The sequence below is a fragment of the Equus asinus genome, chromosome 26 (genome assembly GCF_041296235.1).
Source record: "Equus asinus isolate D_3611 breed Donkey chromosome 26, EquAss-T2T_v2, whole genome shotgun sequence".
Lineage (NCBI taxonomy): Eukaryota > Metazoa > Chordata > Mammalia > Perissodactyla > Equidae > Equus > Equus asinus.
Window position 1 is genome coordinate 13,809,344 of NC_091815.1, and position 26,544 is coordinate 13,835,887.

Sequence of the window (26,544 nt, forward strand, 5' to 3'; positions counted from 1 at the left end):
GCCCACAGAAACAGGGCACAGAAAGTTGAAGAGATCAAAGATACGCTAATTCAAGGGATAAGACAGGAATCATTGGGAAGAAGCCATAATAGAGGGAAAAGCACTGAGAAGAGAACATTGCCATCTCCTCATGTCGAAGAGGAGGCTGTTCTGATCCAAGCTTGAAACTTGATTTGAAAAAACAGGTTGGAACTATGAGACCTATGTTGTCCCTCTGCCTCACTCATAATCCAAAGTCAAGAATGATCTCTTGAGGTCATTGTAGAGAATAATCAAGGCCATCCTAGGCCACTAGCATTTTTTAAAGAGAAGTCTCACTTTCCATAGCTCTGGCATCATGGGTGCCCACTGGCTACATGCTAATGTGTCACAAGACACCTCTTTGAAGCCTGGAAGTAATGGACCCCTGTCATGCTTGGGGTATGTCTCTTGGTTTGGAAGGACTCTAGAACTTGCTCAAAAGCACCCTTTTGCAGAGGGGTTCATTCCTTGGTGAATGCTGCACTCCAAGGCTAGAGTCCTAAGTTGGGATCAATGAGATTCTCTCCCCCTTCTCTTGCCGTAGAAGGAGTATTGATTATGTGTTTCAACACCACATGTAACGATGTCGCCTGAAAATTAGAACATTATCCTTATATTTAAAGAAAAATAAACATGCCACAGGTGAGGATATAAATCAAACAAATAACAAACCCTGTGGAAACAAAGTAAGCCAGTATCTAGACATAATCCAGGAGAGTGTTCAAGGATCAGGGGTGAAGTTCGAACTTTCCAAATCCAGAAATCGACAGAAGGATCTCTCACCTGGAAAGAGAAATTCATCAGATTCGTCTAATTTGTTGCGGAACCATTGTGTCCGTGAAGATGGTTGCCAGGACAGCCTCAAATCTGGAGTTTCTGATCTCAGAATCTCTAACCAAGGAAGATGACCACATGTTCTCAGTGCTCAGTGTCACCTCGGCCAGGATAGCACAGATTCCTTCAAGTGACCGATGGAAATTCAAAGACAATACCCAACAATCATGAAAGCACTCAAACAACGGCCAACAGAACGTATGGTGATCAAAGAAATGCAAAATTTATAACTTGGAATGAAAAGGGAACACACTGATAAGCACATCGAAGGGAGATAGCTTAGCAATACCATGATGATTAGCCTATGGAAGAGAAAAAAAGGTCCCAGAAAATGTAAGGCAAACAGAAATCACAACTGAATAATCCACAGTGAAAGACGGCCGTGTTTAGACAGATTCTGCTTAAACGTTTGAAAGTCAGAAAAGTCACAACCCCAAAACCTGAAGTGCAGGTCAAACCTGGGCTAAATGGAATGGGAGAGTTCTGAGACTGCTCCAAGCGGGCTCTGAAACCTTGTGTCCATGAAGCTTGCTGGCACAGCACAGACACAATTCTCAGAAATCCTATGACATCACAGTGGACCAGGAAAACAACATGGCTTCATCTACACAGGGCCAGAGCTGGGCTCCAGTAGCATATTGAAGTCACATTCCAAAACAGCAGGTTGCCAATGGAACATGAAAGGGGCTGGCCACTGCTGAAGCTGTGAAGTCCGTGCCTTCTTGGTCCGCAGCCCGTGGTCGTCCATTTGTGCTCTTGGGGTTGAGCCTCCTCACCGCTGGTGCAGCCATCCTGGGAGAGTCCTGGGAGGTAGTGTAGAGGCAGATGGGAAGTGACGTTAGACAGTGCCACTCTTGCTCAGCAAATACAACAGCACGACCAGCAGATGTGAGCACTGCCATAAACTTCTGCCAAAACAGAACCAATTAAAATTTGCAAGGAATAGAAAAACTGAGCCTCAAAAAACGAAGCATGTCACAAAGAATAATAAGATATCTAGGACTAACCTTCACTAAACAGGTGGAAACATTGTAAACCGATACTAGCAAAGCTTTGGCTAAAGAAATTCCAGAAGACACAACGAAACGGAAGACTATTCCATGCTGTTGGAATGGAAGAACTAACACACTTGAAACGTCCATAGCGGATAGAGGAATCTGTGGATTCCAAGCAGTCCCAGTCAAAGTTGCAGTGATCTTTCCCACAGAAATAGAAGAGAGAATAATAAAGTCTCTATCCAGAAGGAAAGGACCCTGAATACCCAAAGGAATCCTGAAGAAAATGAACAAAGCAGGACGTATCACACTTTCTGATTTCCACATATAGGACGAAGTGCTAGGAACCGAAACGGCACAATCTGGGCCCAAAAACAGGCACCAAGAGCCCAGAGGTCAACTCACGCATATATGCACATGCATACATGCGCAACACATTTTCAACCAGGGAACCAAGAGTACACAGCGGAGAAAGGAGAGTCTCGACAAGAAACGGTGCTGGGAAGACTGCACAGCCAAATGTAACACAATGAGAGTAGAGCATGATGTTACACTAGTCACACACACCACCTCGAAACGGATTAAAGACTTGAATGGAAGACTTGAAACCGTGAGACTTCTAGGAGAAAACCTAGGCAGCATGCTCGTTGCCATCTGTCTTAGCAGCCTATTTGGAAGAAGCGTGTGTGACAGGAATGGGCAACAAAGGAAACAGGCAGATGAGAAGCGACGTTAGACTGGGCCAGTCTTCCTCAGCAAATACAGCAGCATTGCCAGCAGATGTGAGCACAGCAGTAAACATCTGCCTAAATAAAACCAATCAAAAGTTGCAAAGGATAGAAAAACTGAACCTCAAAAAAGAAAAAAAAGCATGCGACTAGGAAGAACAAGGTACCTAGGAATAACCTGTGCCAAACAGGTGAAAGCTATGTAAACCGAGAAGTAGCAAAGCTTTGGGGAAAGAAATTCCACAAGATACAAGGAAACGGAAGGGCATCAGTGCGCATGGAATGGAAGAAAACGAAGGAAGAATGAAGTATCATCACAATGATACCTTTCTTATCTCTGGAATCAGCATCTCTTTGATCTCTTCAAGTTTCTGTGCCAGGTTTCTGTTTGGAAAAGCTGTTTCTGGGTATCTCTCACTTGAGTATCTCAGCCTAAGCCAATCCTGGTACTGTAACCATGCATCCATCTTGGGTGACACGTTCACTATAATGTCATAAACACTCTCAGAATTCAAAGTTGTCCTGACAACCTCCATGGACACAGTGTTTCAGAGCCGTCTCCTCCCAGCCTGACTACTCCCCCTTTCCAGGAAGGATAGTTTTCCTTGTTCTGGATGTGTGGTCGGTTTTCAACTTTGTCCTCTAACTTGGAAAGGTCTACTACATTCCCTCTAGACACCGGTTTCTTTCCTTTAAGATTATCCTGGGTTTTATCACATATCTTTTGTGGATATGGCCAAATGGGTGGACTTTCCCCAGAGAAAGTCCTGGACTCCCTCCCAAGTTGACGTTGCCCAGGAAATCCTGTGATGCACAATGATCGTGTGATCTCATGGCAGTCTGACAATTCCACCTTGGTGGGTCACATATTTTCCTTCCTTCATGATTTGGGAAAGCGTACCAGATGCGTTCATAGACTCTAATATTCTCATGGTTCTTTTTCTGGTGAGTATTGACAAGGTCTCCTCACAATTACTACTTCTTTATGATCTCTGTGCCAACCATACCTTGAAATCGGGATTTCCTAATGCTAGAAATCTGATCTGTACCCATGATGCTAGCCCCTGAAGCCTGGGCCACGCAAGAGGAAGTTGGGCACTTACCTGCTGCACCACAGGGCCGGCAATGAATTAGACTTCTGCACCAACCTTTGGCCTGAACTTGGGAAGATGTTGGCCTGCTTCAATCATTCGTGAAGGGAATCAGTAGTAACATCATGGAAGGTATTATTTTCCATTGGTTCATGAGTTTAGCACGGAACATGTTCTCTTGCTAGTATTCCGCTTCATCACTTTGCAAAGGTCTACCATTCTGTAGCATCATTAAGCACTTTGAGGTGATTACCAATCCTTGGAAGTTCATCCTCTCTGATCTCTTTCAGCCTATAAAGCTTTAGGCCGTAAGTCTGCACCCCTTTTGTGAGTTTTGATTTTATGTGGATTGATTGCCGTAACCCTGCATTCTAACATGCTATAGCTTTCAGATCTACATCCTCATAGATTTAGACTTCTGCGTAGGTTACATCATCTTCACCACCGTAAGGCTAATTACAGGCTCTGAGGATACTTGTGCCTAATCAACTCTTTCTCCCTCTGGCCCTCGTCTACTTTTCCGCTGGGAACCACCAATCCCATGTCACATGCTACCTGTTTGTTGGTCCGTTTTTCCTCTTCTCCTGTACGTGAGATCCTGTGGTATTTGACCTTACCCCGGCGATTGTTTCAGTTCCTCTAGTACCCTCAGGAGCCATTCTGGTGGTCACAAATGGCTGTACTGCATCTGTTCCTACAGCTGAGTGCTATGCCATTGTGTGGCTATAGCCCATCTTCCTTCTCCATTCGTCCCTTGATGGGCATCAGGGAGGCTTCCAAGTCTTGGATATCGGGAGTAAGGCTGTGGTGAATACAGCAGTGCACGGATCTCTGTGCATTACTGTTTCCATGATCTGTGGATATATACGTCACGGAGGAATAGCTGGATCATATGCTAGGTGGATTCTGAAACATTCAGAATTTTCACTCCTTTGTGTAGTGGCTGCATTGGCTCAAACTCCCACCTGCAGTGCAGGAGGCTTCCCTTCTCTCCACCTCCTCTCTGAAACTTGTTGTTTCGTGTCTTCACCCTTATAGCCATTCTGACCACTGTGAGCTGCTATCTCATTGCACTTCACATTTGCATTGGCCTCAGACTTAATGATGAGGAACATGTTTTCATACAGCCTGTTGGCCATCTTTCTATCTTCCTGGGAGAAATGTGTGTTTCCATCTTTTGCCCAGGTTTTGTTGGGCTCATTGTTTTTTTTCCTGTGGAGATATATGAGTTCACTGGATCTTATGGCTGTTCACCCTTCTCCGATGTCTGTTCTGCAAACTTCCTGTCGCAGTTGTTGTGCTGTCTTTGCATTGAGTCGATGGAGTTGTTGGCCGGGTAGAAGCTTCTGCGTTGGATGGAGTCACGCTTGTTTCTTGTTTCTTTTGTTGCCCTTACCCAGTCACACATGCTTCTTCCAAGTAGGTGGCTATGCCAGATGGCAAAGAGCAAGCTGCCTGCATTTTCCCACAGCAGTTTCATGGTTTCAAGTCTTCCCTTCAAAGCTTTAATCCATTTCAATGTGGTATGTGTGCCTGGTGTAACATCATGGTCTAGTCTCATTGTGCCACTTGTGGCTCTGAAGTCTTCCCAGCACTGTTTCTTTTTGAGACTCTCCTTTCTCTGCTGTCTCCTCTTGGCTCCCGTGTCGAAAATGGGCTGCCCATATATGTGGCAGTTGACTGCTGGGCTCAATTCTGTTCCATGGGTCTGTGTGCCTATTTTGGGGGAAAGGCTGTGCTGTACTGGTACCTAGCGCTTTGTCCTATATTTGGCAATCAGAAAGTGTGATACATGCTGCTTTGTTCGTTTTCCTCAGGATTCCTTTTCCTATTCAGGGTCCTTTGTTGCCACATAGAAACTTTAATATTCTCTCTTCTGTTTCTGTGGGAAAGATTGCTGCAACTTTGACTGGGACGACATGGAATGCAGACATTGCTTTTTGCGGTATGGATGCTTAAAGTGTGTTCGTTCTTCCATTCAAAGAACATGGAATAGACTTCCGTTTCCTTGTGTCTTGTGGAATTTCTTTGCCCAAAGCTTTGCTAGATTTCGGTAGACGTAGCTTTCTCCTGTTTGGCCAATGTTATTCCTAGATGTTTTTTTCTTTTTACTGGCATGCTTTCTTTTTCGCTGTTCCTTTTTTCTATTCTTAGCAACATTTAATTGGTTTGTTTTGGCAGAAGTTTATGGCTGTGCTCACATCTGCTGGCCATGCTGCTGTATTTGCTGAGCAAGAGTAGCGTGGTATAACGTTGCTTCCCATATGCCTCTACACTAGGTCGCACGCCTGGCCCAGAACGGCTGGATGAGCGGTGAGGAGGCTCGCCCCCAGGATTCCACGTGGCCAACCCTGGGTTGCCGACTCAGAACGCAGGGACTTCACGGCTGCCCCACTGGCTGGCCCCTTTCGTGTCCCATTGGCAACCTGCAGTTGAGTGGAATGTACTTTAACATGTTACTTGAGCCCAACTCTGCCCCTGTGTAGATGAGGCCAGCTTCATTTTCTGGACCACTGTGATGTTGGAGTATTTGTCAGAATCGTGCCTCTTTTCCAATCAGGCTTTGGGGACACAGGGTTTCAGAGCCCGCGTGGAGCAGTCTCAGAACTCACCCTTCCCAGTTAGCCCAGGTTTGACCTTCAATGCAAGTTTTGGTGTTGTGACTTTCTCGGACTTTCAAACATTCAAGCAGACCCTAACTATACACTGAAGTCAATCACTGTGGATTATTGAGGTGTGATTTCTGTTTGCCTTCCATTTTCTGGGAGCTTGCTTTCTTTTCCATAGTCTAATCGTCATGGTTCTGAGCTATCTCCCTTCGATATGCTTATCAGGGTGTTCTCCTTCATTTCAAGTTAGGAGTTTGGTATTTCTTTAATCACCATAGGTTCTGTAGGCTGATGTGTGAGTGCTTTGCTGATTGTTGGATGTTGTCTTTGAATTTCCATCGGTCACTTGAAGGAATCTTTGCCATCCTAGCCTAGATCCACCTGAGCACTGAGTAAACGTGGTCATCTTGGTTGGTTCGATATTGTGAGATCAGAAACGCCATGTTTGAGGTTGTCCTGGAAACCACCTTCCCAGACACAATGGTTCCGAGACAAATTAGATGAATCTGATGGATTCCTCTCTCCAGGTGAGAGATCCTTCTGTCTCTTTTCTAGATTTGGAAAATTCAGAAGTTCACACCTGATCCTTGAACGCTCCACTAGATTACGTCTAGATACTGGCTTACTTTATTTCCACAGGTTTTGTTATTTGTTTAATTTACCTCCTCAGCTGTGGCATGTTTATATTCCTTTAAATAGAATGGTAATGTTCTAAGTTTCAGCAAACATCGTTATGTGCGGTGTCAAACACCTAATCAATACTCCTTCTATGGCAAGAGATGGGGGAGAGAATCTCATTGATCTCAACTGAGCACTGTAGCTTGGGAGGACAGCATTCACACAGTAATGAAGCTTTTGGCAAAAGGGTGCTTTTGCTCACTCTTCCTGAGTCCTTCCAAACCAAGAGACATACCGCAAGCATGACAGGGGTCCATTCCTTCCAGGCTTCAAAGAGATGCCTAGTGACACATTACCATGTACCCAGTGGGTGCCTATGACGCCAGAGCTATGGAAAGTGAGACTTCTCTTCACAGAATACTAGGGACCTAGGACCGAGGCCTCTATTCTTCTCTTCAATGTCTTCAAGAGATCATTCTTGACTTTGGATTATGAGTAAGGCAGAAGGCCAACATAGGTCTGATAAGCTCAAGGTCCAGCCTCTTGTTTCAAGTCAAGTTTCAAGCTTGAATCAGCATGGCCTCCCCATCGACTTGAGGAGATGGCAATGTTCTCCTCTCAGTGCTTGTCCCTCTGTTATCACTTCTTCCCAATGATTCCTTTCTTATCCATTGAATTAGCGTCTCTTGCATCTCTTCACGTTTCTGTGCCCAGATTCTGTTTGCAAAAGCTGTATCTGGGTATCTGTCACTTGAGTATCCAAGCCTAGGCCAATCCTCGGGCTGGAGACCTGCGGCCATCTTGGGTGACATGTTTACCGTGATGTCATAAACACCCTCAGAATTCTAAGCTGTCCTGAAAACCTCCATGCACACAGTTCTTCACCACCATCTCATACCAGTCTGACTACTTCCCCTTTCCAGGTAGGATAGTTTTCCTTGTTCTGGATTCCGTGTCTGTTTATAACTTTATCCTCAAACTTTGAAAGGTCTACTACAATCCCGCTGGACACCAGTTTCTTTCCTTTCAGATTATCCTGGGTTTTATCTCTTATCTTTTGTGGATGAGTCCAAATGGGTGGACTTTCCCCAGAGAAAGCCATGGAGTCCCTCCCGAGATTGATTTTCCTGGTCAATCCTCTGATGCGTAATGATCGTGTCATCTCCATTGCCACCTTGGCAGGTCACATGTTTTCCTTCCTTCATCATTTGGGGAAGTGTTCCTGATGCGTTCGTAGATTGCAATATTCCCATGGTTCTTACTCTGATGTGTATTCATAACGTCTCTTCACAATTTCGACTTCTTTAGGATGTCTGTCTGCACCATAGCGTGAAATCTATATTTGCTAATGCTACTAATCTGATCCGCACCCGTGACGCTCGCCAATGAAGCCTGTACCACCCAAGTGGAATGTGGGAACTTACCCAGTACACCACAGGGCCAGCACTGAATTGGATTCTTGGACCAACATTTTGCCTGAACTGGGGAAGATGTTGGCCTGCTTTGATTATTTGTAAAGGTAATTAGTAGTAACATCATGGACGGTAACCTTTTCCTTTGGATCCTGAGTTTAGCACGGAACATGTTCTCTTGGTAGAGTTGTTCTTCATCTCTTTGCCACTGTCTACTTTTCTGTAGCATTATTAAGCACTTGGAGGTGATTATCAATGCTTGGAAGTTCATCTTCTCTAATCTCTTTCAGCCTCCAAAGCTTTAGGCCATAAACCTGCTTGCCTTTTTGTAGTTTTGATTTTACATGAATTGATTGCCATAACCCTGCATTATAACACCCTATTGTTTTCAGATTTACAACCTCCTAGATTTAGACTTCTTTGTATGGTACATCATCTTCACCACCGTAAGCCTAATGACATGCCCATACCACACACTGGTGCCTAATCAACTCTTTCTTTCACTGTCTTCTGCCACCGATTCCCTCTGGGAACCACCAATCCCTTGTCATGTGCTACCGGTTTGTTTCTCCTTATTTTACTCTTCTCCTTGTAAGTGAGATCCTACGGTATGTGACTTTCTCCCTGGGGCTTCTTTCAGTTCCCCTCATACCCTCAGGAGCCATTCTGGTGTCACAAATGGCTGGACTGCACCCTTTCTTGCAGCTGAGTGCTATCCCATTGTGTGGCTATAGCCAATCTTCCTTCTCCATTCGTCCCTTGATGGGCCCCATGGCGATATCCAAGTCCTGGACATCAGGATTAAGGCTGTGGTGAACACAGCGGTGCAGGGATTCCTATGCGTTGGTGTTTCCAAGTTCTTCGGATAAATACGCTGCAGAGGAATAGCTGGGTCATACGGTAGATGGATTCTGAAATTTCTGCGGAAATTCCACACCGCTTTGTGTAGTTCCCGCACCGGCTTACACTCCCACCAACGGTGCAGGAGGCTTCCCTTCTCTCCACCTCCTCTCCGACACTTGTTGTTTCCTGTCTTGTTCCTTATGGGCATTCTGACCACAATGTGCTATCTGATTGCCATTTGGATTTGCATTGGCCTTAGACGTAATGATTATGAACATGTGTTCATACAGCTGTTGGCCATCTTTCTATCTTATTTGGTAAAACTCTGTTTCCATCTTTTGCCCAGGTTTTAATGGGCTTGTTGTTTTTTGTCTTGTGTTGGCATGTGCGGTTGTTGGCTCTTTTGGCTATTCAGTCCTTCTCCGATGTGTGGTTTGAAACATCCACTCGCAGTTGTTGTGCTGTCTTTGCATTGAGTGGATGGTTTCCTCGGCTGGGCAGAAGCTTCTGCGTTGGATGCAATCCCATTTGTTTCTTGTTTCGTGTGTTGCCCTTGCCCAGTCACACATGCTTCTTCCAAATAGGCGGCTATGCCACATGGCCATGAGCAAGGTGCCTGGTTTTCTACTAGAAGTTTCAAGGTTTCAAGTCTTCCGTTCAAGGCTTTAATCCATTTCGAGGTGGTGTGTGAGCCTGATGTAACATCATGGTCTACTCTCATTGTGTCACATACGGCTGTGCAGTTTTCCAGCACCTTTTCTTCTTGAGACTTTCCTTTCTCCACTGATCCTCTTGCCTTCCTCGTTGCAAATGGGCTGTCCATATATGTGTGAGTTGACCTCTGGGCTCTCGATTCTTTTCCGTTGATCTCTGTGTCTGTTTTTGAGACCAGACTGTGCCGTTTCGGTACGTAGCACTTCGTCCTACATGTTGAAATCAGTAAATGTGATATGTCCTGCTTTGTTCATTTTCCTCAGGATTCCTTTGGGTATTCAGGGTCCCTTGTTGCTGGATAGAGACTTAAGGATTCTCTCTTATATTTCTGTGGCAAAGATTCTGCAACTTTGACTGGGATTGCATGGAATCCAGAGATTGCTTTATCCGTTATGGAGGTTTCAAGTATTTTAGTTCCTACATTCCTATAGCACAGAATACCCTTCCATTTGCTTGTGTCTACTGGAATTTCTTTCCCCAAAGTTTTGCTAGTTTTCGATTTCCATAGCTTGCACCTGTTTGGCTAAGCTTATTTCTAGAGATCTTATTCTTTTTTTCCTGAGGTTCAGTTTTTCTGTTCTTTTCAAGTTTTCATTAGTTTTGTTTCGGCTGATGTTTATGGCTGTGCTCAGATCTGCTGTTGATGTTGCTGTATTTGCTGAGGAATACTGACGCTGTCTTACGTTGCTTCCCAGCTGCCTCTACACCACCTTCCATGCCTCCCCGAGAATGGCTGGACCAGCGGTGATGCGGTTCACCCCAGGATTCCGCATGGCCAGCCCCGGGATGCCGACCCAGAACGTGCAGACTTCACCACTGCACCATGGGCCGGCACCTTTCATGTTCCATTGGCAACCTGCAGTTGAGTGGAATGGGACTTGAATATGCCACTTGAGCCCAACTCGGGCACTGTGTAGATGAGGCCAGTTTGTTTTTCTTCTCCACTGTGATGTCAGAGGATTTGTCAGAATTGTGTCTCTGCTGTCCCTGCAAACTTCATAGACACAGGCTTTCAGAGCCTGATTTTAGCAGTCTCATAACTCACCCTTACCAGTTACCCTAGGTTTGACCTTCGCTTGGGTTTTTGGGATTGTGACTTACTCCGACTTTCAAATGTTCAGAGTATGTCTAAAACTGACATCTTTCTTTATGTATTATTCATGTGTGATTTCTGTGTGCCTTCCATTTTCTGGGACCGTTTTTTATTTTCCGTGGTAGAATCGTTGATATGGGCTCAGCGAGCTGAAGACTCAAATGAAAGATTGCTTGGACTCTCAAGATCCTGCATTGGTGTTCTTTTATTGAGAGAACAGTACACGATAGCATGGGGACAGGACACATTAGCAGTGAAGAGCTACTGCTGCTGCTGCCTGGCGACAGGACCCATGGCTGGTCAGAGCTGTTGCTGCTGCCCTGACTAGAGTGTTAGGGCTAATTTCATAAGGCATGGGTATATGACTAATTTTTACTCTAAAAAGAAATAATGATGTAAAATGTCTTTAAATGATTTCAGTACAGATGGGGTCTGGACATTGTGTTGTCATATTTTTAGATACGAATCTGGCCATATAGATCAGCATGTAGGTGAGAATGCCCTGGGCTTCTCACCCTGGGGCAGCCCTAATTCATACCATAAAAAAATCCACTGGGTCATATAGTTTGGCATGTAGTCCAGGTCAGCTTCAGCTTCCCTAGCTGGGGCAGCCCTGATCCACATCATAAAACCTCCCTGAACCTATTTGGACTGGAAATCTTTGGGGATATGGATGATGGTCAGTCTTCTGTGACTACTTCTGGCTGTACAGGGTCGTAGAGCTGTCCCTAAATGGGGCCATAGGTACACTTAGGCAGTTTAGTGGACCAGAAGTCTTGCCCCATTGAGTTCAAGCATGACAAGTTATACAGATCCTCTGGAGATGAGAGAGTCACTGACAAGAGGTGGTCCAGGAAGTGAAATATTTTTGACATGGATAAGACAAACAATGAAACAGACAACAAAATTTCATAAGAAATACAAGCAGTATGTTTAACCCAATGAGTAAGGTTTTGAAGTAGTGCAGAAACCTTGTCCTGACTAGGAGTTCAACCAATCATTTAGATTTAGGGTTGGTCAGACATGGATTTAATTTGGTGGCTGGGATACCAAGCCAGAAATATTTTGATGGTAGTCAGGAATATAGACACAACATTCAGTTTTTATAATGGCACAGGTGCCCCCTTGTGCTGCTGTCAAGACATCCAGAGCCATTTGGATTTGGAGGACTGCCTTACACACTTGGGATACTTCTAAATTGAGCAGTGAAATGCTACGTTGTGTATCATTTAATGTCTTCATAGTAAATTTGTCTAGGACTTCCATGTGCAAGACTTGAATATGCTACAAAAGTCGATTCCTAATTGGTGAAAGAAAATTGCGGAAATATGGTCATACCAGTGGAAGACAGGGCTGGTCAAGTGCTGTTGCAAGTTGGGTAGGTTAGCAGGAGGAGATATAGTAAATGTAGTTCCACCTTGCATCCAGACAAAGCCTAGAGTGCATCGTCCAATCCATGCAGGTGGTAGCCAAGGTCATAAATTGGAGCCACATATCCACTGAGCCCCGTTAGGGGCTAACCAACGTGTGTTGAGCCATGTATCCCAGTCAGTCTGAAACCAATCAGTATTTTTTTTAAGGCTATGATATGAGAACACATATAACAGGGATTTTTTCCCATAGGTCGAGTGCTATAAGGCCATGTATCACAGGGGTGATTTTTTTTCCCCAAAAGAAAGTGGCCTTTTACTGAGTTGCCCACTAGTAGGAGTGAACCAAATATATTCATCCCAAATTTTGTATTGTCCATCATGTGTGTATTAATAAGTTGGGGACATTACCTTTGGAACTTGTTCTGTATGATCCAAGTGTGACAAGGCAAATCTAGTTAGTATTTGGACAGTAGTATTGAAGGAAAATGTTTGATTGTGGCCAGGGAACTTCCAGGCGTCAGAGGTAGATGGCCACAAGGAGACATTACTATTAATAATACATGAATATTGCGGAAGAAAAGAACTAGAATCTAATATCCATGAATGCCTACTATAGCTTCTACAGAAACATAATTTTTCTCTCTTAAATCACTCTCATTTTTACAAAAGATAGCCAAATCAGGATTAACAGGCTTGCAAATCAAGTGTAGTTTCAATACAACTTGCTCCAATTATTTACATAAGAGCAGCAAGAATAGTAATTGTTCATACAGGCTTTTTTAAATGTGCTTCACTGGATCTTTTCCTGCGGAATCTCAGATTGAACTGTGAAGGCCTCTCGAGGCCAGAAAAGCCAAGCCAAGGACTTGCCATCAGATTTGGCCTGAAGTACCTACAGATTTGAGTGGTGTTCTCTTTGAGGTCTCCCCAAATATTCAGAGGTTCCTTGCACCTGCCAGATAAGCAAGCTTCCTTACTTACAGGGTAAGATTGCCAAAATCTCAGTAAACAAGGTACCAGGCCTGTGTTTCCGAGTGGCTGTATTCCAGAAAGTCCAATCTTTGTTCCTGAAACGCTGTCTTGTCATATCTGAGACTGTGTGTTTCAAATATGACATTCCAGTCAAAGCCTTGGTCATATAACCAATGTGTCCTGTTATAAGGAGAACAGATTCTTATGGAACTTATGCAAATATTGCCATGAAATGACCATACTCAGTCACAAAGCGTTTCCCAATTCCAGAGGGATAAGGTAGGGAGAAAAAGATAAATGTTTCACTTTTGCTCATAACGGTATAATTTCACCAAATGGCTGTAAGTTATAGGTAGCATAAGAGAAAAGAGAAAAAGATTTCCTTCATTATGAGAAAACAAAACAACACGTCAAAACTCAACAATATTTCAAACAGAAGTCCTAAAAATTTATAATCGTCCTAATCAGTGCACACAGTCCTGTATAATCAATTCTTGAGCTGAATCTTCTGTTAGCAGATCGATGAGCTTAGTTTCTGTTAGAATTCTGTCATTTCTTACTCCGTTAAGTTTTACAATCTGAAAGTTTATCAGAAGCCTGTCGTTTAGACTCTTTGTGTCAGAATCCTTTCCAGGAATTTCTCGGAAGTTGAAACATATTTGCAAAAGGAAAAAGCATCAGAGTAAAACAACAACTATCTGCAAATGGACAAAGAAATCAAAAGGGCAATTGGCAAAGAAACTTGACTAATTCTGTGACATATAACACTTCCAGATAATAAGTGAACTTATCACTGACAATCAGGGCAGATCAGAATTTTAGGAATGCTATCTAATTTTGAGACGTCTATATTAATAACATTTACCCATCAAATACCAGCTAAGAAAGTCTATTGTCACTTATTTCACAATGTTTCCCCTTTAATTTAATAGACCAAATAAGCCAAATTACTTTAGCATTTTCCTCCTTGTAGGAAGAGAGAGCAAATTTTTTGAGAAGTCTCAGGGACCCTCTGAAAATCCTCAGAGTAATCATTCTTCTGTCTACCAGGTCTAAAGAACGCCTTCATTCAGGATTTGAATATTTTTGAGGGAGAAGCTTGTCACAACCTATCAAAAGTTTTTAAAATGTTGTTCAAATAGCAAACAACACTCACGGTGAAACAATGCTCAGGTATCCATTCAAAGTGATAACAGAAAGAGTCAAAAATATTAAGAGTAAACTCAGCCATTATTTTCACAAAACAGGTTTGTCTCTTAGGTAGACGTACTCAAAGGAACAGCACTTACATCCTCTTTACCAAGAGCAGATCAAAGGTTGAAGAAAATGCATCCTTTTAGAGAAAGCTAAATTTGAATTTATGCACCTACTTATGTTTCACATTCAAACTCATTCACTTAATTGAGCTTACTTTAGTCTACTTGAGCAGGCATAAAACTCATTTCAGAATTCCTCCTTCACAAACCTTCTACATCTTTCTTTTTCATTTTCAGTACTTGTCCCAAAATCTTTCTTTTTTCCTTTCTAGTACATCAGGAGCAATTTATCTTTCTTAACCCATCAAACAAAAATATTTCCATTCTTTATACCTTTTTTACTGAAAACATACATTTTAACTTCCTTGAATACAGAGCTCTTTTGCTTAGTAATTTCCAGTAGCTTTAATTCCATAGGTTAGTTAGAGCCTTTAACGCTTAACGGACCTAGTAAAAACTAAAAAGTTAAACAATTATGAAATGTCTTTTATATCAGCATTCTAAACACTTCACAACTTCAGAAACATGCCACTTCGCACTAAAACACAAGGCATGCTTTTTGATACACGCAAACGCTTTTTGCCTCTTCAATAAGAAGCCAAAAGTAGATAACTTAGATATGTTTAACAATAATGTGTGAGTGTTCCGTTCTATCCAAAAGTGACCTGCATATTCATCTTTTTATCATTTAACTTAACTTGGCAAAACTCAAGATTGTTACCAAAAAGGATTTCGAAGCTGTTTTTTTCCCCAAGTATACAGACCATAAAAGTTATTGTACTCACTTTTATGAGTTTTATGTATTTAAACCATTTGTTTCCAACAATTATGTTCAGATTACTATGGAAGCCTCATGAGGCATTAGACAAAACTGGTCATCATTTAAAGCTATTATTTTGCTGACAAATTTAACAGACAAGGTGAACTTATATGACTAGTAAACCGAGTCTGAATGCCTGCATCCTATGCAAATACTGACAACTCTGACAAGAAGACAATTTTCAATGAAACCAACAAACTAAAACAAGCTTTCACTTACCAAAGTTTAATTCACATCACGTTAACCTTGAAAGTCACTCTGTTAATTTGGACTACATTTAGAATTTAAGAAAGCACTTACTTTAAGCCAACTAAACAGAGATCTTAATTTTGGCCAGACCATCCATGGGTTAAAATATCACACATATAATGTACACATAGACACATATACACAGAGACTGTACAACTATTGTTTTAAAAACTACTGCCATGAATCAGGTACAATAATATAAAGCTCACCAGTTACAAATCAAAACTTTGTTTTGAGCCTTTTTACTAAGACTTATGGAGAAGACCCTCAAGATGCTAGACTTTTTGCAAGGGCACACTTATGGCCATTTATCCTTTTCCCCTCCTTTTTTTTTTTCAGTCTTAAGAATGAGTGATATGCTAGATAGTAGTTCCTGGAGAGGGGGGAAGATAATCCTTTTCATGGTAAAGGAACAAGGTGGAATCTGAACTGCCTCTAGAACTGTATTTCCAGTCTTGCAAGGATTTTCTAAGGACGGTTGCTCTTGATTTCTCAGAAACTGGACTGTAACTTGAAGGACGTTCTAGGTTGATCTACCTGTCCAACTGCACCAGAAAGGCAGAGAGAAACATCACACATTTTCTACAAGCTGGAGTTTCTGGGGCATAACCCATACAATTGAAAGTGTTTCTAATTAGTTAGAATGACCCTGAGTGATGAGTCTTAAGGGATGCTTATCTCATTCCCCATGGCAGTAAAGCCAGTGTCCGACTGACAGTGAAGTGGAGAAGGGAGGAGTGCATGCAAAGGGCTTAAGCTGCCTGGAGGCCGGGGCTCCCAGTACCCGGGTTGAGAATGAAGTTCCTTGCAAAAGGTTTTCAAGTTTTCCGATTTTACAGAAGTTCCAGGTTCTGGTCAAGTCCAGCCTGAACTTAACCCAGACTTGGTGACAACAGAGGACATGATGAGCAAAACAAAGAAAGGAAATGAAGACATCAGACCTCACCCTCATGGCCGCTCAAAGAGGGTTATCAAGAGAAGACTCCCTCAACAGTTCCCGTGCTGGGGCACACTACTGTAGCATGACAGTTCACAGAATAAATCCCAGGTCTGCTACCCTCATAGCCAATTCAGTAGGTGACTAAAACACTCAATGAGTCAACCCCCAAGAGAGGGCACCCTACTGGGGCTTTCCGGGGTGATCAGGCCCAGAAATGCCAAGTTTGGGCTCCCAGGGTTGGAGGCCATGACTGTTGACAGATTTCTTTGCTTCCCTGTTGCAAAGCTCAAAAGGAGACGAAAATCGCCATTGCAACTCTAAGAAAGATGAAAGAGACAGGTCCATTACCTTGAAAATCCCCCCTGAACCTGGGGCAGCATCCTGCCTGTCAATCCTACTGTGGGGTTCCTATAACAAGGGGTGATGGGGGTGTCCCCCAGCATTGCATACATTGCATATCTTCCCTGGTATGCCTGGAAGTTACAGGTGCCTGGTGAACATCTTTCCTATTCTGCCTGGCAGTAATAGGTGCCTGGTGAATGGTCCCCAATAGAAAGGGAGAAGTTAAAGAGAGAACAGGATGGAGAAAATTAGTGAGGAATTTTCCGCCGCTCTGGGGGGCATTCTACCCAATTTCGTGTTGGAGGCATTCTCCGAGAAGGGCTTCCCATACGCAACCAAAGGTTAGACTTTGGAACTTTCCTTGAACTGGAGTCCCAATTGGGACATTCACACAGTTCAGAGCATGGTCAGGTGCGATGGGAGGTATCCCAATCCATCCTTAGGAAAAGAAACCTTACAGGGGAGTCTTGCAGATTGCCGACCATCCTAATGACTTAAGTGGCTGACCCGTGTCCACCTAAAATTTGTATATTAGAGATAGAGTCAGGAAGGAATGGAGTAATTCACTCTACATCGCCCTTAGGCTTAATGTACTGATTCTCTTCAAGCTGAATGCCACGATTTGCCCCATAGAGTAGCCTTGGGTAGCAAACGTAGATTCATACAGCTATCCAAGACAGTTCCTGATGGAGAAGTGAATTTAGATTCATCCTCGAAACAGAGAGAGACACAAGGAAGAAAAGGGCACTTACCAGAAGTTGAGCTCAGAAACCGATGAAGCAAGTTCCCGGTAGGGGGGCCACAATATATGATGGTGGGTCAGCGAGCTGATGAGTCGGAAGAAAGATTTCTTGGTCTCTCAATGCCTGTCAGAGGTGCTCTTTTATTTAGAGAATGGTACAGGATAACATAGGGACAGGACCCATGGGCAGTAAAGAGTTGCTTCCTGGGGACAGGACCTATGGGTAGTGAAGAGCTGCAGGCATGGGAACTGGACGCACGGGCAGTGAATAGCTGCTGCTGCTGCATGGGGAAAGGAGCCATGGGCAGTCAGATGTCCTGCTGCTGCCCTGAGTTGAGGGTAAGGGCAAATTTTATAAGGCATGTGTAGGTGACATTTTTACTGGAAAAAGAAAAGATGATGTAAAAAGCCATTAAATGACTTCAGTACAGATGGAGTCTGATTATTGTGTGGTCGTATAACATTAGATACGAATTTGGCCATATAGATAGGCATGTAGGTGAGCATCACCTGGGCTTCTCTCACTGGGGCACCTCTAATTCATACCAAAAAAAATTCACCGGGTCATATGCTTTGACATGTAGGCCAGGTAACCTTGGGCTTTTCGAGCTGGGGCAGCCTTAATCCACATCACTCGTCATTGTCTTTCTCAGCTATCTCCCATAGATACGCTTATCAGTCCATTCTCCTTCATTCCAAGTTATGAATTTTGTGTTTCTTTAATCACCATGTGTTCTCTAGGCTGATGTGTGAGTGTTTTCATGATTGTTGGGCATTGCCTTTGAATTTCCATCGTTCATTTGAGGGAATCTTTGCTATCCTAGCCTAGGTCCAACTGAGCACTGAGAACACGAGGTGATCTTGGTTGGTTTGACATTCTGAGATCAGAAACTCCAAATTCTAGGTTGTCCAGGCAACCACCTTATGGACATAATGTTTCTGAGACAAATTAGAGAAATGTGATGAATTCCTGTCTCCAGGTAAGATATTTTTATGTCTCTTTTCTAAATTTGGGAAGGCTGGAACTTGACCCCGGATCCATGGTCCTTCTAGTAGATTACATCTAGATACTGCTTTACTTTATTTCTGTAGGGTTTGTAAGTTGTTTGATTTCCACCCTAAGCTCTGGCATGTTTATTTTTCATTGAATATAAGTGTAATGTTCTAATTTTCAGCCAACTTCCTCACATATGCTGTCAAAACACATAGTCAATAATCTTCTACGGCCAGAGATGGGAGAGAATTTCACTGGTGCCAAAGTGAGCATTCTAGCTTTGGATTTCAGCCTTCACTTTGGATTGGTGATTCCCAGAGGGAATGAAAAAATCCAAAAAGGCGTGCTGATTTGGGGCATAAAGGATTTGAGGCTGAAAGAGATTAGAGAAGATGAACTTCCAAGGACCGTGAAGCTCCTCCAAATGCTTAATAATGCTACAGAAAGTAGACCATTGCAAATAGATTATGGGGGATACTATGAAGAGAATGTGTTCCGTTCTAAACAGATGAACCAAGGGAAAATGTTACCGTCTATGATGTTATGAGTAATTACATTCATGAATAATCACAGCAGGCCATCTTCTTCCCAAGTTCAGGAAAAATATTGGTCCACAAGTAAAATTCAGGGCCAGCCATGTGTTCAGGTGTGTAAGTGCCCACATTCCTATTGGGTGGCCTGGGATTCATGGATTCGCATCACTAGTGCTGATCAGAATAGTAACGTTGGGAAAGATAGATTTCATGATATGGTGTGTACAGAGATCACAAAGAAGTCGAAATTGTGAGCATACGTTAGAGATAGGCAATAGGAAAGAAACATGAAAATATTGCAATCTATGACACATCTGGTACACTTCCCTAAATACAGACTGAAGGAAGTGATGTGACCTGCATAGTTAGAATTGGCGGACTGCATGAGATGACACAATCATTGCACATCAGAGGCTTGAGTGGGCAACTTCAGCTTTGGATGGACTCCAGGACTTTCACTGGGGAAAGTCTACACATTCGGCCATATTCACAAAATGTAACAGATTAAACCCAGGGTAAACTTAAAGTAAAGAAACCATGTCTAGAGAGAATGTAGTAGACATTTAAAAGTTCAAGGGTAAAGTTAGAAACCCACAAGAAATCCAGGAAATGGAAAACTATTCAAGCTGGAAAGGGAGAGTAGTCATGTGCATAGAAGATGCTGGGACAACTTAGAAGTTTGAGGGAGTTTATGACATCACAGTGAACATGTCACCCAAGATGGCCTCATGGTTATAGTCTGAGGATTGTCCTAGGCTACGATACTCAAGTTAGAGATACCCAGAAGAGAATTTAAAAACAGAAACCAGGCACTGAAACTTGAAGAGTGAGAATACACGCTGATTAAAGGGGTAAGAAAGAAGTCATTGTGAGGAAGCAATAATAGGGGGACAAGCACTGAGTGGAGAACATTGTAATCTACTCAAGTGTATGGGGAGGCCATGCTGATGCAAGCTTGAAACTTGATTTGAAACCAGAGGCTGGACTTGGGGCTTATCAGACCTACATTGTCCTTCTGCCTTAATCATAATCCAAAATTAAGAATGATCTCCTGAGGACACTGTAGACAATGATTGATGCTTCCTTTCCTATGCCCCTAGCATTCATTGAAGAGAAGTCTCACTTTCCATAGCTCTGGCATTACAGAGGCCCATTGGGTACATGCTAATGTGTCACAAGATATCTCTTTGAACCCTTGAAGGAATGGACCCCCGTCATGCTTCATGTATGTCCCATTGTTTGACAGGGCTCCAGAATTGTGCTGAGAAGCACCCTATTCCAGACGGCTTCGTTGCTTTGTGAGGGCTGCCCTACCAGGCTAGTATGCTTGGTTTGGTTTCAATGAAATTCTCTCCCCGTATCTCTTGAAGTAGAATGATTATTAATATCGTGTATTGACAGCATATGTAAGGAGGTTGGCTCAAAATTAGAACATTACAATTATGTTTATAGAAAAATAAACATGCCAGAGCTGAGGATGTAAATCGAACAAGTAAAACACTCTATAGAAATATAGTAAGCCAGTATCTAGACGTAATCTAGTGGAACACTCAAGGATCGGGAGTAAAGTTCGAAACTTCCCAAATCCAGAAATGAGACAGAAAAGTATCTTACCTGGAGCGGAGTTCATCGGATTTCTCTAATATGTCTCGGAAACATAATGTCCGTGAAGGAGGTTGCCAGCACAACCTCGTAACTGGAGTTTCTGATCTCAGAATGTCAAAGCAACCAAGACGACCACGTGTTCTCAGGGCTCAGTGTCACCTCGGCCAGGATAGCAGTTTCCTACAGGTGACCGATGGAAATTCCAAGACAACACGCAAGAATCACGAAAAGACTCAGACCTCGGCATACAGAACATATGGTGATTACAGAAATACAAAAGTCATAGCTTGCAATGAAGGAGAACGGACTGATAAGCATAGCGAAGAGAGATAGGTCAGAAAGACTGTAATGATTAGACTTTGGAAAAGAGAAAAAAATCCCTGAAAATGGAAGGACAATAGAAATCACATCTGAATAATCCACAGTGAAAGACTTCAGTCATTAGACAGACTCTGACTGAACGTTTGAAAGTCCGAGAAAGTCACAACGCCAAAAACTGCAGTGAATGTCAAACCTGGACTAACTCGGAAGGGTGAGTTATTGGACTGCTCCATGCGGGCTCTGAAAGCCTGCATCCACGAAACTAGACAGGACAGCAGACACACGATTCTGACAAATCCTCCGACATCACAGAGGGCCAGAAAAAGAAGCTGGCCTCGTCTACACAGGGCCAGAGGTGGGCTCAAGTAGCATATTCAAGTCACGTCCCACTCAAATGCAGGTTACCAATGAAACACGAAAGGGGCCGGCCAGTGGGGAAGTGGTGAAGTCCGCGCATTCTGGTTCGGCAGCCCGGCTTCGGCCACATTTAATCCTGCGGGTGAGCATCCTCACGGCTCGTCCAGCCATTCTGGGGCAGATGTGTGAGATAGTGTAGAGGTAGATGGGAAGCGACATTAGACAGCTCCACTCTTCCACAGCAAATACAGCAGCATGGCCCGCAGATGTGAGCTCAGCCATAAACTTCTGCCAAAACAAAGCCAATCGAAAGTTGCAAAGAATTGAAAAATTGAACCTCAAAAAAGAAAGCATGCCAGTAAGAATTAAAAGATATCTAGCAATAACCTTGGCCAAACAGGAGAAAGCTATGGAAACCGAAATCCAGCAAAGATTCTGGGGAAGAAACTCTGGAAGACACAAGGAAACGGAAGGCTATTCCGTGTTCTTCGAATGGAAGAACTAACACACTTGAAGCGTCCATACCGCATAAAGCCATCTCTGGATTCCATGCAGTCCCACTCAAAGTTGCAGCACTATTTCCCACAGAAATGGAAGAGAGAATCCTAGAGTTTCTATCCAGCAACAAAGGACACTGAATAGCCAAAGGAATACTGAGGAAAACGGACAAAGCAGCAGCCATCACACTTTCTGATTTCCAGATATAGGACTAAGTGCTAGGTACGGAAACAGCACAGCCTGGAGCCCAAAAGAGGCACACAGACCCATGGAACAGAATCGACAGCCCAGAGGTCAACTGACACACATATGGACAGCCCATTTTCGACCAGGGAGCCAAGAGAAGACAGCAGAGAATGGAGAGTCTCGACAAGAAATGGTGCTGGGAAGACAGCACAGCCACATGGAACACAGTGAGAGTAGACCGTGATGTTACACCAGGGACACACACCACCTCGAAATGGATTAAAGCCTTGAACAGAAGACTTGAAAACGTGCAGCTTCTAGGAGAAAACGCAGGCAGCTAGCTCTTTGCCATCTGGCTTAGCCACCTGTTTGGAAGAAGCATGTGTGACTGGGCAAGGGAAACAAAGGAAACAAGAAACAAGCGGGACTCCATCCAACGCAGAAGCTTCTGTCCAGTCAATGACACCATCGACTGACTGCGAAGACTGTGCAACAACTGACAGCAGATGTTTGCAAACCGCACATCGGAGAAGGGGTGAACAGCCATAAGATCCAATGAACTCATACGTCTTCACAGGAAAAGAAACAGAGAGCCCAATAAAACCAGGGCAAAAGATGGAAACAGACAGCTCTCCCAGGAAGATAGAAAGATGGCCAACAGGCTGTATGAAAACATGCTCATCAACATTAAGTCTCTGCTCAATGCAAATACGAACGGCACTGAGATAGCAGCTCACAGCGTTCAGAATGGCTATAAGGATGAAGACACGAAACAACAAGTTTCAGAGAGGAGGTGGAGAGAAGGCAAGCCTCCTGCACTGCTGGTGGGAGTGTAAACCGGTGCGGCCACTGCGCACACTAGTGTGGAATTGCCTCAGAATTTTCAGAATCCATCTACCACTTGATCCAGGTATTCCTCTGTGGCGTATATATCCAAAGATCTTGGAAACACTAATGCACAGAGATCCGTGCATCGCTGTATTCCCCACAGCCTTACTCCCGATATGCAACACTTGGAAGCCTCCCTGATGCCCATCAAGTGACGAATGGAGAAGGAAGATGGGCTATAGCCACACAATGGCATAGCACTCAGCTGTAGGAACAGATGCAGTGCAGCCATTTGTGACCACCTGAATGGCTCCTGAGGGTATCAGGGGAACTGAAACAAGCCCTGGGGTAAGGCCAAATACCACAGGATCTCACATACAAGGAGAAGAGGAAAAATGGACCAAGAAACAGGTAGCACGTGACATAGGATTGGCAGTTCCCAGAGGGAAAGGGGTGCGGGGGATGGAGGGACAAAGAGTTGATTAGGCACAAGTGTGTGGTGAGGGCGGGTAATTAGGCTTACACTGGTGAAGATGATGTAGCCTACACAGAAGTCTAAATCTATGAGGATGTAGATTTCAAAGCTATAGGATGTTAGAATGCAGGGTTACGGATATCAATTCACATAAAATGAAAACTCCGAAAACGGGTGCAGATTTACGGCCTAAAGCTTTGGAGGCTGAAAGAGATTAGAGAAGGTGAACATCCAAGGATTAGCAATCGCCTCCAAATGCTTAATGATGATACAGAAAGGTAGAACTTTGCAAAGAGATGAAGAGGAATACTACCAAGAGAACATGGTCCGAGCCAAATCATGAATCAACGGAAAATACTACCGTCCCTGATGTTACTACTGCTTCCCTTCACGAATGATCGAAGCAGGCCAACATCTTCCCAAATTCAGGCCAAAGGTTGTTCCAAAAGCCCAATTTGGGGCCTGGCTGTCTTGTAGCAGGTAAGTGCCCACATCCGCTTGGACGGCCTGGGCTTCACCGGCTAGCATCGTGTGTGTGGATCAGATTACTAGCATAGAAAATACAGATTTCAAGGTCTGGTGGTCACAGAGATCATAAAGAAGTAGAAATGGTGAGGAGACCTTATGAGTACGCACCAGAAAAGGATCCACGAGAATATTACAATCTATGAACGCATAAGGAACACTTCCCCAAATGATGAAGGAAGGAAAACATGTGACCTGCCAAGGTGGAATTGTCAGACTGCTAAGAGATCACACGATCAGTGTGCATCAGGGGAATGCCTGGGCAACTTCAACATGAGAGGGCCTCCCGGACGTTCTCTGGGGAAAGTCCACCCATTCGGCCATATCCACAAAAGATAAGAGATAAAACCCGGGATAAGCTTAAAGGAAAGAAACCGGTGTCTAGAGGGAACGTAGTAGACCCTTCAAGTCCTTGGAGAAAGTTAGAAACCTACAAGAAATCCAGAGCAAGGAAAACTATCCTACCTGGAAAGGGGCACTAGTCAGATTGGGATGAGACGGCTCTGAAACACTGTGTGCATTGAGGATGTCAGGACAACTTAGAATCTGAGGGTGTTTATGAAATCACGGTGAACATGTCACCCAAGATGGCCGCATGTTTACAGTCCGAGGATTGGCCTAGTCTAGGACACTCAAGTGAGAGATACCCAGAAACAGCTTTTCCAAACAAAAACTTGAAAGGATCAAACAGACTCTGATTCAAGGGAGAAGAAAGGAATCATTGGGAACAAGCGATAATAGATGGACAAGCACAGAGAGGAGAACATTGTCACCTACTCAAGTAGATGGTGAGGTCGTGCAGATTCAATCTTGGAACTTGATTTGAAACAAGAGGCCAGACTTGGGGCTTATCAGACCTACATTGTCCTTCTGCCTTACTCATAATCCAAAGTACAGAATGATCTCTTGGGGACGTTGAAGAGAAGAATCGAGGACTCCTTTCGTAGGCCCCTAACATCCTTTGAAGAGAACTCTACCTTTGCATAGCTCTGGCCTCACGGGGGCCCACTGGCTACATGCTAAGGTTTCCCAAGAGATCTCTTTGAAGCCTTGAAGGCATGGACGCCTGTCATGCTTGGGGTATGTAGCTTGGTTTGGAAGGGCTCTAGAAGTGTGCTGAAAAGCACCCTTTTCCAGAGGGCTTCATTCCTGTGTGAAGGCTGCCCTCCCAGGCTACAGTGCTCAGTTGGGCTCCAATGAAATTAACTCCCCCATCTCTTGCCGTAGAAGGAGTACTGATTCTGTGTTTTGACACCATATGGAAGGAGGTTGACTGAAAACTAGAACATTACCATGATATTTAAAGAAAAATACACATGCCAGAGCTCAGGATGTAAATCAAACAGTAACAGACTCTGTAGAAATAAAGTAAGCCAGTATCTAGATGTAATCTAGGGGAGCGTTCAAGGTTCAGGGCTGAACGTCGAAACTTCCCAAATCCAGGGAAAGAGACGGAAGGATTTCTCACCTGGAGAGAGGAATTCATCAGACTCATCGAATTTGTCTCGGAACCATTGTGTCCATGAAGGTGGTTGCCAGGACAACATCTAACCTGGAGTTTCTCATCTCACAATGTCAAATGAAGCAAGATGGACACGTGTCCTCAGTTTTCAGTTGGACGTAATCTAGGATAGCAAAGATTCCTTCAACTGACAGATGGAAATTCAAAGACAACATCCAACAATCACCAAAGCACCCACACGTCGGCCTACAGAACATATGGTGATTAAAAAAATACAGAATTCCTAACCTAGAATGAAGGAGAACCCACTGATAAGCATATCGAAGGGAGAGAGATCAGAAAGACCACTACGATTAGACTAAGGAAAGAAAACAAGCTCCCAGAAAATGGAAGGCAAACAGAAATCACACCTGAATACTCCACAGTGAATGAAGTCAGTGTTTACAAAGAGTCTGCTTGAACGTTTGAAAGTCCGAGAAAGTCACAACCCCCAAATTTGCAGTGAATGTCAAACCTGGGCTAACTGGGAAGGGTGAGTTCTCAGACTGCTCCAAGCTGGCTCTGAAACCCTGTGTCCATGATGCTTGCTGGGACAGCAGAGACCCAATTCTGACAAATCCCAGTGGACCGGAAAAACCACCTGGCCTCGTCTACACTGGACCAGATTTGGGCTCAAGTAGCATATTCAAGTCCCATTCCACTCAACTGCAGGTTGCCAATGGAACACGAAAGGGGCCGGCCAGTGTTGCATAGGTGACGTCCGCATGTTCTATGTCGGCAGCGTGTGGTTGGCCACGTGGAATTCTGGGGGTGAGCCTCCTCACCGCTCGTGCAGCCTTTCTGGGGCAGGCGTCCGAGGTAGTGTAGAGGCAGATGGGAAGCGACGTTAGTCTTCCTCAGCAAATACGGCAGCATTGCCAGCAGATATGAGCACAGCAGTAAACATCTGCCTAAACAAAACCAATTAAAAGTTGCAAATGATAGAAAAACTGAACCTCAAAAAACAAAAGCATGCTAGAAAGAAAAACAAGTAATCTAGAGATAACCTGCAGAAAACAGGTGAAAGCTATGTAAACCGAGAAATAGGAAACCTTTGGGAAAGAAATTC